The 14,621-nt window shown below is 42.3% G+C and overlaps 1 protein-coding gene across 2 annotated transcripts in view; it reads right to left on the bottom strand.

Annotated features, from left to right (window-relative positions):
- Positions 1-14,621, bottom strand: part of tln2b (talin 2b) — a 167,632-nt gene that overhangs the window by 135,972 nt on the left and 17,039 nt on the right. The window contains exon 1 of one of the 2 annotated variants that reach the window (XM_080737400.1): positions 13,144-13,265. The exons of the other annotated variant lie outside the window; for it this stretch is intronic. The gene's annotated coding sequence lies outside the window, so the exon portion shown is untranslated. Of the gene's footprint in view, positions 1-13,143; positions 13,266-14,621 lie in introns of those variants that run through there. 2 annotated transcript variants of the gene reach the window in all.

Below are 14,621 nucleotides of genomic sequence, written 5' to 3' on the forward strand. Positions count from 1 at the left end.
ACTCAATATTTGAAGAGAGAGACTGTCACTCTCTTTCTCACGGAACAAGTCAGCCGCATGTGTTGCTTGCTTGTACATTGAGAAATTGATTTTTGTTGTATGATTTCTCATGAGACAAGGGAACAAAGTGCTTTAACTTATGGCTGAGGCATAAAATGGCCAGCTGAAATACAAAGAAAACGTTCTGACAAAAGACCAGGAAGACAATATGCAAGACCAACACTATTGTTACTGCTGAACTGCAGATTTTGAACCCCCTAAACAGACACAAACACACAATGCACACAAACGCACGCACACGACACAGAGCTACGCTTGCAAGTACAAACACTACTTCCTGGTTGCAATGTGCTGCGTCTTCAATTGGCTTCATGAGCACAATCACATTAGTAGAATCCAAAAACTGCTCTGCACCACATGGGGAACTCCCTCCCGGCTCCCAGATCCTTTTGCTCGAAACCACACCAAACCCAAGCCTAAACATAACTACTTTTAACCTTACAACTAAACATCTCTAGCCAAATGCCTATTTTTTATCAACAGCAACCTTAACTCTCCCACCGCTTTGAACGTTCACGTTCGCCCGATTGCGCAAGACCTCTCCGCCAATACGGCGCTCGTTCGGTTCGTTCGTCTGATGACTGTAAGCTGATGAGGGGTCGCGCGGCCGTCTACTGTAAACACATTTTCCGCGGTGATGGTGTAAAAAATCCATTATGCGTTAGATCAACGGAGAACAATTCACTTCCTTGTTGATTTCCTCCGGCTGTAAGGCTCTATGGCCAGTGACTGGTCTTCTTCTTCTTCAACACATAACAGGCAAATTCACATTCATTCTCGCATGACGCCGCCCTCTGCTGCCTGGCAGACCAAAGTGCACTATTGCACAACCCAAAAAAATAAAAATAAATAAATAAATGTCTGTCTGTCTATCTACTATAACGTCGCAAAGGTAAGCCGCTTTTTGATGGCACCAGACCCAATAAATAAATAAATAATCTGGCAGTGGGAAAGTTAATAGCAATTGTATTAAGAAATAAATAAATGTGGGAAACAAACCTATATCAAGCCTAACAGGTCTGAACGCGTCTAACCTCATACAGTCTTCTGTACATTCATCTCTGTAAAAATTATACATAATTTATTGACTTACTTAGTGATTTTGTGTTTCATGGACCTTTAAGAACACAAAACAAGTCAGACACCAGAAAGGGCCTTAAACCCATCGTTGTGACTGCATGGGGTGCAGCGGAATGGCCCAGCGTGGATTCTTTACAAACAGAGGCAGTGAGAGCTGATCATTAGGAGTGGGGCGTTGTAGGGCAGCCTCTCAGTCTGGCTGGAGAGGGCCGGAGGAAATATGCCACAGGCCAAGTGCTCCCAGTCCCCAGTACCCCACTCTTTAACCTGATTACTGTAATGAGCTTAGAGACTGTTGAATGCACAGCACCAAACACAGATGCAGACAAAATAGGCTGTCTCACTCACTCCATTACTCACCCGCAATGACTTTCACTGGCAGGAAGAACGCAAAGCGCATCATCATGGCCAAACCCGACATAACTAGATGGCTCATTGGGCGTGCTTTGCTTTCCACTGTTAACAATTAGGGCAATGGATGTGAGGAAGGAAGATGATGCAAGTTATTGTACACAATGATCTAAATTTGTAGGTTTATGGGGTAGTGCAAAAAAAGGTGTTGAAGGACCACTTCTCAATTTTCAACCATGTCTACGTATAACTGGTCCGGGCTACCGATACGTCATCAAAGGGGATTCCAAGCTAATAGTTCTTGCATCAATACATTTTCTTTTATCTGAACTGTCCACAGCCTATCTCTGAGATAAAGAGCAAGCAAACAAAAATGGTACCATCCTTTAATGGTCAATAAAAAGGAATAGAATGTAACCATTCCATCGTAATTGCCACTATGAAGCCCCCAGAATCTCTGTTACAAAGATATCCAATCAGAATCTCTGTTACAAAGAGATCCAATAAGAATCTATGTTACAAAACGAGTCCTGCATCCCTCTTTACACCAGAACCGGAAACGGGGAACATTTTCCACATTCAACCAGGCCCAATATCTGATGACAAACCTCACCTGCCTGCTGTTCATCCACAGTCCACAGTGCACATAATGTGGTTCTCAAACATTTGGGCAACTCAAAATCTCAGTTCACACACCTGCATTCATAGTGAAAATATGCAATCTACAGGTAAATTTGTAGATCAGTCAAATCTACCGATTATGATATGTAATTTTAGCAATGTTTTAACATTTTGTGAAACAATTAAAATATGTATCTAAATATTACATTTTTCCAGAATATTGATGCCACCGGTTTAGACAGTTTTGGGTGTTTGGAGAATTTGCCTCTGTATTGGGAATTCCAGGCAAAGTGTGTGCTGAATTTTGAAAAGATAATTCATAACTTGTTGTATAGTAGTTGCTATTGTATATCTTGCAATAATAGCGTGTAGTTAGTCACAAAATCCCAAGGCACTCCTGGACTTGTCTCATGGCACACCATTTGGGAACCACTGTGCCACGGCGTAGGCCAGGGATGCCTTGGGCACTTGACCAACTGACTGTCTTTGACGAGTTGGGTATTAAAATGTGTTGAACAATATGAAATGACTGCATACAAAGTACCTGTTGGAAACATCCAAGGGACTGGCTGGCACTGACTCTGCTAATTAATAGAAATAGTTTCTCAAACAGACACTCTTGGAATCTTGATAGTGAGATGGTTGGCTGCTTACAGTTTTTAGTCATAGTTAGTTAGTGGAAATACCAAGATGCAAGTCGTTGTTGTCGGGTGGAAACCTTGTATGTCCAAAACTGTTCGTTTTGTATTTATCGTTTTAAAGATGATTTAAACTAGTAAAATAGATCTGCTATTTTCACTAGTTTCGTGAGTCCAAGTTGCTTCTTTTCACCTGACAGGGGGGAGTTTCCCTGGTTGGACATAGCGTGTGGAAGTTCCTTTCCCCTCCATCAAGCGCCCCAGCTGGCCAGGGGGAGGCAGTAAAGAGACCAGGATTATTGCATGATTTTTGTGAGGGTACATACCCTAGGAGATACTGTACAGGGAGAACATGCAAACTCCACACAGAAAGGCCCTTTTGCCAACCCCACCTAGGGTATGGGCTCTGATGACGCGGAGCCAAGCCTCCGCAACCTACGGGGAGCTCTGAAGCGCCATGGACATGGTGGCCGTTTGAGGTACTGCAGTTGGGGCTTCTAAGACGAACGCGCATTCTAGGCTTCTTTGTATTGACTGCGCGTTCATAGCGGAAGTGCTCGTTCATGAATTGGAGCCCCAGCGCGTCCATGAACACAAACTATGACGCAAAACGCGTCACAGAAGCCCCACTACGTCACGTTTCTGAGGCGTTTCCAAACGCGGAAGTACGCTTGAATCGCTGGGTGAGCAACTCAATGCAAGTGGACGGGCGGGGATATCTAGTGTCCTCTCTATACTTACTATAACTCTATGCGCGGAGCCCACTGCGTCCCCGGCAAGAATCGATCCCCGGACCTTCTAGCTGTGAGGCGACAGCACTACCGACTGTGCCACCGTTCCCCGCTTGTGTGACAGTCTTGTATGATGAAGCTTTACTTTACATAAAAGCGTACAAATGTGAAACTTGGAGATACGAGATTTCTCCCCGACAGTGACGAAGTTTAACCACATGAACCCTAGTTTCATTGTTCTGGGGCTGAGTTCTGACCTTGTAGATCTGCTGTTTTCGATTAAGATATTTAGAGTAGAGGGAAAACATTTGCAGACCTACCTAATGTAGTAGGATAGACCCCAGGAGGACCCTTGTCAACAAACTATGTAGGGTTTAATCAGGCCCAGCTTAATGCAATGGCTTTAGGGGCAGGAGACCAGGGCACCAACCAAGTACAGGGGGCCACAGCTGGCCAAAAACAAAACATGACTGGAGTATTGCGCCAAAATCATGTTTTAACCATAGCTTATAGAATCACATTCTTTTCTCAGGACTCCTTGGATCATGATGCAAAACTCAAACAATCAGTACAAAATACAAAATAACTACCAAAATTTACCATGCAGGTAGGCAACCCGCATCAGTATGCGCAGGGCAGTGAACTTTTCTAGTTGTCATTGTACTGGGCATACCGGTACATTACAACATTTGTAACGTGCCTCTCCTAAAAACAGAATAGAGCATTGGTCTCACCCAACCACACAACACAAATCATAATACAAAATAGATATAAAACAGGAAAATACATCAAAAGTGTAGGCAAGTTCATCCGTGCAGTCAGAAAGTTAATCAGTGCAGTCATAGAATAGTATGGGCAACTCAGCTCAAGTGCATATGTCAGATTAACAAACAAAACCCTTAACTGTATAGCATCAACAACCCTCTCAGAATGTGGGGGATGTTGACAGGCTAGTTTAGCAGAAACAAGATACACTTGAGAGAGTTGGTAAGTTTGTTCCCTGCAATTACTGTCACAGAGTTCAGTAAACTGTCTTTCAACAGGAAAGCTTTGTCAAAACGGTCGAGTTCTCAAAGATTCTGCAGTTGGAGGAAGTATTTTCTCATGACCAGTATTGCACATATTTTGCACTTCTGAAAAATGCATACATTTACGGTATAATAATTTGAAATTCTCCTATCCTTCCTAGGATAGGAGATAGATTATGCTCCATTAACTCGATGCGTGCCAAGGCCACTTGAGTGCCAGAGTCACTCCCATAGACCACCGCTGTAACATACGGGGACCCACGTAGCAGTGACGCGCGTGTTCACGTTCGTGCGTGTCATGAAAAAGACCCGGATGAAAAAAGCTACAAGATAGCCATAGGCTATCACTCATGATGTTAGAAGCCCGATTTTCTGCGATTTAGTCGTAAATAAACCTTGTCCACTTCCATAAGAACACAGTTCAGAGAAAATGAGCTTCAAAGATGTGACAATGCATTGGATTCGGCGGCACGACGCTCTCGCGGGCCGATGTAAACAGATCGCGGTCGGCGGCCTGGATGAAAATTTAGCCCCAGGCTTCGGTGAGGCCTCCGATTATTTAATTCATTTTATATAAAAAGCCGAACTAGTTCGGGATCGGCACCCCGTGAAACGTCGCGCCGCCGACAGCATAGATTCAGTAAAAATTGGGGGGCTGTAAACTTGGCATCTGGCCATTTTCAATGGAATAAATCGTCGGAGCACGTAGGACTGCTCCTTGGAAAGCGTAGGACGAGCCAGGACCACCAACGTCTTTACAAGCAGCTCAGGGTAAATAAAATAGCTAAAAAAATATTGTCTCTTGCCGAAAAAAAGCCGAACTTGTTCGGAATCGGCACTGGAAGGGAAGTAAGCAATTTACCCCGAGTGAGAGGACATTATGCTCTGATAATGTCCTGTGTTAGGGTGTTATCGGACGAGGCGAAGCCGAGTCCGATAACACCCTAACACAGGACATTATCAGAGCATAATGTCCGACCCCGAGTGGTAAATAGCTTTTCTACCACTTTTTCCCTTATACATGAAAGAAAACACATAGTTGTAACTTGCAAGGATCTTAAGTTACAATCATTATTGCCTATAAAACTTCCGCGAGACAGCAGATAGTTCCACCAACAACATCTTCTACTCACCAACAGATGGCGCCAACTCCATACTAATCCATGCGTCTAGCTTACAGCTAAGCTAACGTCAGTTAGAAGTACCGTTCCGGCTGTAAATAGAGGCTGTTCGCTTCCAGAAAGGCATAGGTTCAGAGAAAAGGGGCTTTAAAGTTGGCGGATTGCATTGGATCCAAATAAATCGGCGACTATAGCATGCACGTTAGTGAACATAGGACCGTTGCCACGGTCATTTGTTGGTTGGGGGAAAGGTGTTCCGACTACCTCCTGAAGTCCCCGGATGTACACTGAGGCTCATTGATCTCGGACAAGTCCTCACACAACTTTGCGGCAGTAGTTCTCTCATAACCTCCGGAATTTAGCCAATCAGAATCCAGTATTTGAACACGTGACTCGAAAAAGTGGTAGAACAGGGCATATTGAGCAGTAAGGTGTCATATGGTTAGGTGTTGTATGGGACAGAATGCTTGGTCAGTCTTGTCAAGCGTGAAGTAGAGTGATAGCCCTGAGATACTGTACTATAAAGACTAAACCTCCAGATGGGCTATCACAGAAAGTTTGGCTTTGACTAATGCTCAGAGGCAAAGAGAGAGTTCTTTATTGAATATGAGCCCCATTTGGAAAGACTCATGAATCTCTTATGTTTCAGTGTCAGGACAATCCACATACTGTAGCTTGCAAGGCACCCATTAATATAATGGCAAAAATTGTGCAAGCTTCTCCTATACTTGGCAGAACAGAGGCTTCCAGGAAGCTCTTTGAACGTGGAATAAAAATGCAGCCATTTACAGTAGGAACCTTCCCTTCGCGAGCCTGTGTAACACTGCAGAGTGGACTCCTGGGTCACATGACACACGTGACACTGTATCTCAAGGTTGATGTAACTCAAGCCCATTAGGATAAAAAGATTCCTTTGTCCATGTGGGTGACATTAGCTAAGGTCGCTTCAGTTATAGCAAAATGACACTCAGAATCCGCAAGAGGTGAAAAGGATGCCATAAGGCTTAAATACGTACATTCAGTGCTCCCCAAGCTTGTCTGCTATTGCTACTATATGGACCAATACTGGCCTGGCTTGGTCAAGTACATATCCTGTGAAATCACTTTGAATCTCTTTCCCTAGCACTCAAGTGATTCTTAAATAATCATAAAGTACACGTTTTCTGCACAGAGGAATGCTCAAAACTCAGTTCCCACTCTGTCAAAGATGACAGTTGCTGTCATTTAGACCGACTCGTTGACTGAGAAAAACATCTCTCTTTCCAGAGACTTTTAAATGATCCGACACCTAATATACACAGTATGTCTACACACCTCAGTTAGCGGCCGTCTCCAACACATGCTAGACACAAGCCTGGGAAATGGAATTGTGAGCAAGATATCTTATCGCCCCCTTTATATCTGAAAACGTGTTTGCCTGGAAAACCATATTTTATAAGTACTGCATGTGCACACAATACACAACTCTGAAAGAAAATATTACAACATTTTCAGCTGATAGCTTGCTGCCAGTGATAACATTCATGAGGTATAAAATGCATTCTCTCGACCAGCAGCAAGAGATTTCTTCTTTGTCATTACTGGTGGCTGACTCTCTTCTTTGCATGATTTTACTGAATTGAGTGAGTGGAGTGGTGTGTTTTGAGACAATCTGGGAGCGTGAAAGAGAACCACTCCAGTCTACACAGCTCCTTAATGAAAAAAAGAGAAAGAAATCAGCTTTAATCCTCAATATAGTAGTGCCTGCGTATTTCAAAGTAGTTCTTCCAGTGCTCATCGCTGACATCCAGAAACCTCAATCAACCAACTGTGTGAGTCTTGAGATTAGAGCATTATGACCGATATATTGGTTTGGCCCATATATACAGTAAGGGCACGGTCACACTGCACTTTTATTCTACCTATGAGGGTGGATTCTGCCAATGCATCTCAATGGGAATGAAGCTGATTCTTTTCCATTTTTTTCTGAGATGGCAGCAAACTATAACAAGACTGCACCTCTAACGAGGAGCAAACTTGCGCCTTTATCAAGTTAGTCTCCAGGAATATATCCTCTCCAGGTATATATGGATATATATACCTGGAGAGATAGTCTCCAGATATATATCCTCTCCAGGTACATATATATATATAGATATATATACCCGGAGAGGTAGTCTCCAGGTATATATCCTCTCCAGGTATATATCCTCTCCAGGTATATATGGATATATATATATACCTGGAGAGATAGTCTCCAGATATATATCCTCTCCAGGTATACTGTATATAAATATATATAGTCTCCAGATATATATCCTCTCCAGGTATATATATATATATATATAGACATATATACCTGGAGAGGTAGTCTCCAGGTATATATCCTCTCCAGGTATATATGGATATATATACCCGGAGAGATAGTCTCCAGATATATATCCTCTCCAGGTATATATAGATATATATACCTGGAGAGGATATATATCTAGAGACTAATATAGATATATATACCTGGAGAGGTAGTCTACAGGTATATACAGTATACTCTCCAGATATATATACCCGGAGAGATAGTCTCCAGATATATATCCTCTCCAGGTATATATAGATATATATACCTGGAGAGGATATATATCTAGAGACTAATATAGATATATATACCTGGAGAGGTAGTCTACAGGTATATACAGTATACTCTCCAGATATATATACCTGGAGATGTAGTCTCCAGGTATATATGGATATATGTATCTGGAAAGGTAGTCTCCAGGTGTATATATATATATATATATATATCCTCTCCGGTTTATATATTATATATATTATATATTATATATAATATTATAGTATATTATATATTATATATTATATATTATATATTATATATTATATTTAAGTATTATATATAATATACTTCAGTGTTCCAATATGTGCCACAGACAAAAACCTTCAACTGAACGCAGTACTTGCGCCTCATATTTTATATAGGCGCAAGTAATAATAATAATAATAAATAATTTGGCATAATCCGCCTAGGTCTCCAAAATCAGGATTGGCATCAGACCCAAAAATCTGGCATCTACATTACTTGAAATCAACACTGTAGACATGATCCCCTTCATGTTTCTCATTCTCAGCTGAGCTGTTCCTCCACAGCAAGCCCTGAAACCAGTCCTAAAATACACATGTACGAGTACAGTATATAACTATTCATAACGACAAAATAAATCTGAAATCATTTCCATTGCAGCTGTAAATGAATATAAGATGTAGTTAACTGGTTACATTACCATGTAAAAAAAAAAAGAAGTCAACCTCAAGCAATTTTCAGGTAATTCTCTCCTTGGATTTTGCTACCATAGCACACACAACTCATTACAGTAATGATGACAGAATATTTTAATTAGTTAAGTGGGTGCATTAAGGCTTAGATCGAATATGACTGGAATAGTTATGTATGTTATATAGTTATGTTTCCTTTTCCACACCATAGAGAAACACACAGTATGTCATCGACAATAATAGTGTTTGACAACGACAATAATAGTGTTTGACAAAACATCTGGAATGTACTCACTTTGGATGAGCAATGAAAAAACATACAAAATATTGAAATTAAATTAAAGAGGTGGTGTTATAGTTTTGTACCTTTTCTGTGTGTCTATGTAGTTAATATTACTCTAATAGACCCCCAGATGTGGTTGTGATATGCAAATATGTCTTCACTGTGTATTTTTGGTTCCTTCCTGAAAGCTGAAAACCTCGGGTTCAGGTGGGTGGTGCTAAGATGAAAACCAGGTATTAATGAACAGGTGGGTGTGGCCACATAAAAACATAATTCTAAAACCTTCTGTACACTTTAAATCTTCCTGATGATCATGTTTTAGGGAGGGAAAATCACGGCACCCCGTCTTTAAATTAAATATATTTCTATTAAGGTATTTGGAGGAGCAGGAACATTATCAGAGCGCGGGGCGGGGGTGGCTGTCATGCAACGATATCGTCGGTGTTGGCGTGAAAACCTTGTATGTCCAAAAACGTTCGTTTTGCATTTTATCATTTTAAAAATGATTTAAACTAGTGAAAACAGCCGATCTACAAGCACACAACGCCTCGCGGTGCGAGGCGTTGCGTGCTTGTAGATCTGCTGTTTTCACTACTTTTGTGCAACGGCCTTGTATGATGAAGCAGGGCTTTACTTTGCGAAAGAACATTTGAACACATTTGAAACTTGGAGATACCAGGTTTCCACCCGACAACGACGATATGCAGGTCACAAGCCAGAACCAACTCACACAATGTTCTAAGTTCACGGAATGCAGCTTAGGTCGCTACGCCACTGAGAACCCTTTCAGTGGCCTACAGGTCGGCATCCACACAGGAACACACATTGAACGTTCACAACGCACAGGCGCCTTCTCAACTGGTGCCTATCATAAGACAAGAATACATGGTCCCTCTCGCTTATTCACATAGGCAGGCTGTCTGGAGAGAGCAGCTTAAAGCATTTGTAAAGCTAAAGACTTCAATGTTACAGTACCTGGAGGGGAAATCCAGTGTGAAGAATGCCTTTGAATTGGTAAAGCCATACAATGAATAGAGTGTGTATGTGTCTCTCTCTGTGTGAGAGGAAGAGAGAGAGAGAGAGAGAGAAAGGGCAACTATTCACACAAAGAACCTTATATCCAACACACTGCAGGCACACAGATACACAGAAAGAAAGGCATGTACATCAATTGATATTCATATGTTCTAAAATTAGTAGGTCGAAAGAGCTGTATGGCCCACATGCCTGCATGCACTGGGTGAACAAGAGGAGTCTTAAAATAGCAGAGATAATGGATGGAATAGTGTAGTGAGAATACAGCCTTGTATTTTTTGCCACTTTCAATATGCCATCCTTATATCCATGTCATTATAGGTGAACGTTTAAAACATAAAAAAAAAAATGTCAATGTCAAATTGAAAATGTTTCCAACATGGGAAAATAGCAAATATAGCATAAATAGCTGATCTACAAGCTCATAACCGCATCAGGATGCACTGCATTGTTAGATTGTAGTGTAGATACAGTATGTCATATGATGAAGTATATAGATGTTAAGTGGTACTGTAAAAAGTGATTGATTGACAGTTCATTGCGGAGGCAAGCAGCTCAGTGGCCTTGTGTCCACCCTGAGATTGGGAGGTCAGGGTTTAATCCCCGGCCGGGTCATACCAAAGACTGTTTAAATGGGACCCAGTGCTTCCCTGCTTGGCATCAAGTGTTAGCGACATACTAACGTCATGTCCAGGGGCATACTTGTACCATCATGGCTGAGGGATGTACTCTACATCATGCTGCCTCACACTCCAGAAACAGGAGGTTAATGCTAAGCATATTCCTCTAGTGTTATGGAGGAAGAAAAGACAGAAGGCCAGAGTCAATTGAAATGTGTCGATTTGTGGATGATGTTAGCTAGACCAGTGGTTCTCAACCTTTTTTGCATCAGGGCCCACTTGAAAATCTCAAAAGCGTTTGCGGCCCACTCATCTGAACACTTAACACTGCCGTGTTAAGTTGTCAGGTGGGTGGGCTGCGTGCATTTGTGTTTGGGAACGCGATTGTCTTCTGGCCTGGATCAATGCCAAATGGAACTTACCGGTACATTGAACTTTGAACTCACATTGAAATCTCGTCTCTCGCGGGACCTCCGGATGTGGGTTCACCCCCAGTGCTGTGCGGAAGTCCCGCGAGAGACAAGATTTCAACGTGAGTTCAAAGTTCAGCATTTTAACAACAATAATGGCGCCGCACTGCTAATATCACCGCTTGGATGAGATACTATCAGTATTTACCACAGACATGTAGCGAAAATATGGACTTTCGAGCGAGAGCAATAAGCAGATTTTTTAATAATCATTCAACCAATCGCTCCTGTCTGAAACCCTGGTCAGGTAGGGCAGATGGACCCAAAATGGACTATATTGAATCTTTTGAAAAAATTACATCTGGACCATTCTTTGGGGGAGCAAATAAGTACTTCTAAAGGTAAGATAGCCTCCTAGGCAGAAATTCTCCTTTAAGTTCCAATTTATCATATCACAAGGAAAACACATTTGCAAGGTTTTCAATAAATGATATGTCATAATAATGTTATGTTATATTATCATTGAAATCTTAGTGTTGTGCCAATTATTTGGGGGCCCACAACTTGCGATATCCTCACGGCACACCAGTGGGCCCCGGCCCAATGGTTGAGTATCGCTGAACTACACAAGCACATCCAGCATCCAGCCAGATCTCTGATAAGAGATAGAGTGTGTCTTTGAGATTCATTGGCAGTCATGTGATGGTGATGGAGCGAAGAGCCTGCTTCCATCCCACACATCTGCACTGTGAAATCGCCAGTGTTCATTTAACTCTGAGCACGTAAAACGGGACCCTCTCAGAGTCACAGTAAATCAACACTGAGGATTTTACAATGTGTAGCTGTGGCTAACAAGACAGAAGTTTACGCTCCAAAGATCTGTGAAAGAAAAGCCACGGTGCTGAGGGCCTTCTCGTCTCTTTCTCTCTCTCGCTCTCGCACTCGGTCATCTAATTGTAACGCTGAACACAGCCGGACACAGATTCTTTAATCTCTCCTTTTATATGACATTGTCATGTAATCTCCAGCTACCCACGGAGCATCGCAGAGAGGCAGGAAATGAAATCAATACTATGTCTCCTCACTGCGTGTTACTTCATTAGCATGGGCAGTACAGATGTAGCGGTAAAATCTGATTTATGACGGGGCCGCCACGAAAGCAGCACCGACAGACAGTGGGACTCATAATAGCGAATGATAGGAACACTAAATGTACTGTGCTAAGCTTCCCTGTGAGTTTACCAATGGCTGACAGAGGACAAAAAACAAAAAACCCTTCTCTACCACACAAAATATTTCCCCGACTGTAGCGATTAAGAATGGTAATGCTGCATTGGGGGGGAATTAATCACAGATCGTGTGAGCTTGTTACGTAATTTCATTAAAATCTCATGACTTTGTAGTCATGAAAATCGAAATGACAAAATTGTTACCAGAAGGTCAATGGCCTATGAGCTCACAACTTCTCTTTGTCATTCAATTATGATTGGGCATTGAGCAGCATGAGTTTGAATGGTTCTCCCAATAAGTGTACTGCTTTCTGTCACACTTCAAAGCGTCAACAAAACCAGACAACAGTTAACACTGACATCATCACGCTCGTACATACAGTACGTCTGCCAAAATATGCAGGGTGACATCATGTGCGTCGGTTGTCAAACAACAAGTACTGTGCCTTTGGTTAAAAGTAAGTCATCAAGTGACTTTCTGGATTGAACACGTCTTCCATCAGGGAGCTTGTAGGCACATCTGGGCGCCAGCTGTAGCTATACGGAATCTGTTAGGGGTCAGGAGGTTAGGAACCTTCGAGAGAGACGCCATATAATCCCAGCAACAGAGATATGCCGTGGAAAATCAAACAACACAGACCATATAGACTTTTGCTCATAGGAGCCTCCTACCAGGAATAGAGATTCCAAATCATTAGTTGTGGCCCCTCCCATGGGACAGAGAAAGCTGGGGGGTTGGGTGTATTCAATTAGCCTCTCAGTGCTGCAGTCCTCCGAAGCTGGACTGTGAGGGGAGACAGAGAGATCCATGTCATCATGGCAATGTCCCAGCCAGGTGTTCAGGCCTGGTGTGAGTGTGTGCACACAAAAGTGATTGGCAGCAGATCACTAGAGTTGTTGGCTTGCAGCCTGACGTCATCATGCAAGCCAGCAGGAGATAGATATAATAATTAGGGATGGGACGATAAGCGATATTATCGTTTATCGTAATAAAAAACACTCACAATAATCGTATCGTGGAGATTTCATTTGCCGAGCTGCATATCCAGTACCACTTAAACCCTCCATAATTGGTAAAAGGTAATAATATACATACTTGATACAGTCTTTCTTTCACTCTCTATCAAATGTCTTTGCCAAAAAAATAGCTGATCTATAAGCTCACAACGCGAATGTTTTGGCAAATGTTCCGCCCCAGGATAATGGATTTTGATTATCGCGATATCGTAAATCGCGGGTTCTTTTGTCACAATAAATGTGATATTCATATCGTCCCATCCCTAATAATAATCACTATTAACCTCTAAACAAGCAGCACTCAGTGGTTCCTTTCCACTCTCAACGGCCAGCAGCTTTAGCTAGCTTTACACATCATGTATGCCCAGATGATATCTGATTGCAGAGGGATTGTATGCTAAGTATATTAAGAGAGCCAAGCAAGCTGCAGCAGATCCTTTGTTGACATGTGACATCATGTGAGAACAGGGGTGTCACACCAAATTCTGGGCCCTGGGTACAAGGATTCACAGTGGTCCCCCCATGAACGCATTATTTTGTGCTTTAACTATTGAAAAAATGTCAGTGGTGCTCAAACCTTTTCATGTGAAGGACCCCCAAAATGATATGTATTTGGCCACGGACCCCATCTCAAAATATTTAGTTCCAGGGACCCCCAAGAAGCAAAATTTGAGTTACAAATGTTCGCTCGCAGCGCAACACTCGGTGCCGCGCTGTGAGCTTGTATATCTGCTATTTTTCAATAACTAAAGTATAAAATAATTAAGGCCACTCCCTCCACCTTGGGCCCTAGTAACTCAGTCCCACTTCCCCCCCCTTTGTGACGCCCCTGTGTGAGAAGCCTGGCGACGTTCTAAGCCATGCCTGTCTCCCATATACTGTAACTTAAATACTGTAAGGGCTGGAGCTTTTACAGCTGAGCACTCTGCCGCCTTCTGCTGCCTCTTTGTCTCTCCTCCTGGTGGGAAATGCGTACAGATTTGCACAGGCTCAATGATGTTCCTGTAATTTATGACAGCCCTTCTCCCCAGACCCTGAGAAATCAAATCAAACTGTAAATATAGTCCATGTTTCCCAGTATGAGCTCTTCACACAGGCCAGTAGATCACAAATAAATGCCAGAGATCCTGACA

This window comes from Nannobrachium achirus (genome assembly GCF_963921795.1).
Source record: "Nannobrachium achirus genome assembly, chromosome: 11".
Taxonomy (NCBI): domain Eukaryota; kingdom Metazoa; phylum Chordata; class Actinopteri; order Myctophiformes; family Myctophidae; genus Nannobrachium; species Nannobrachium achirus.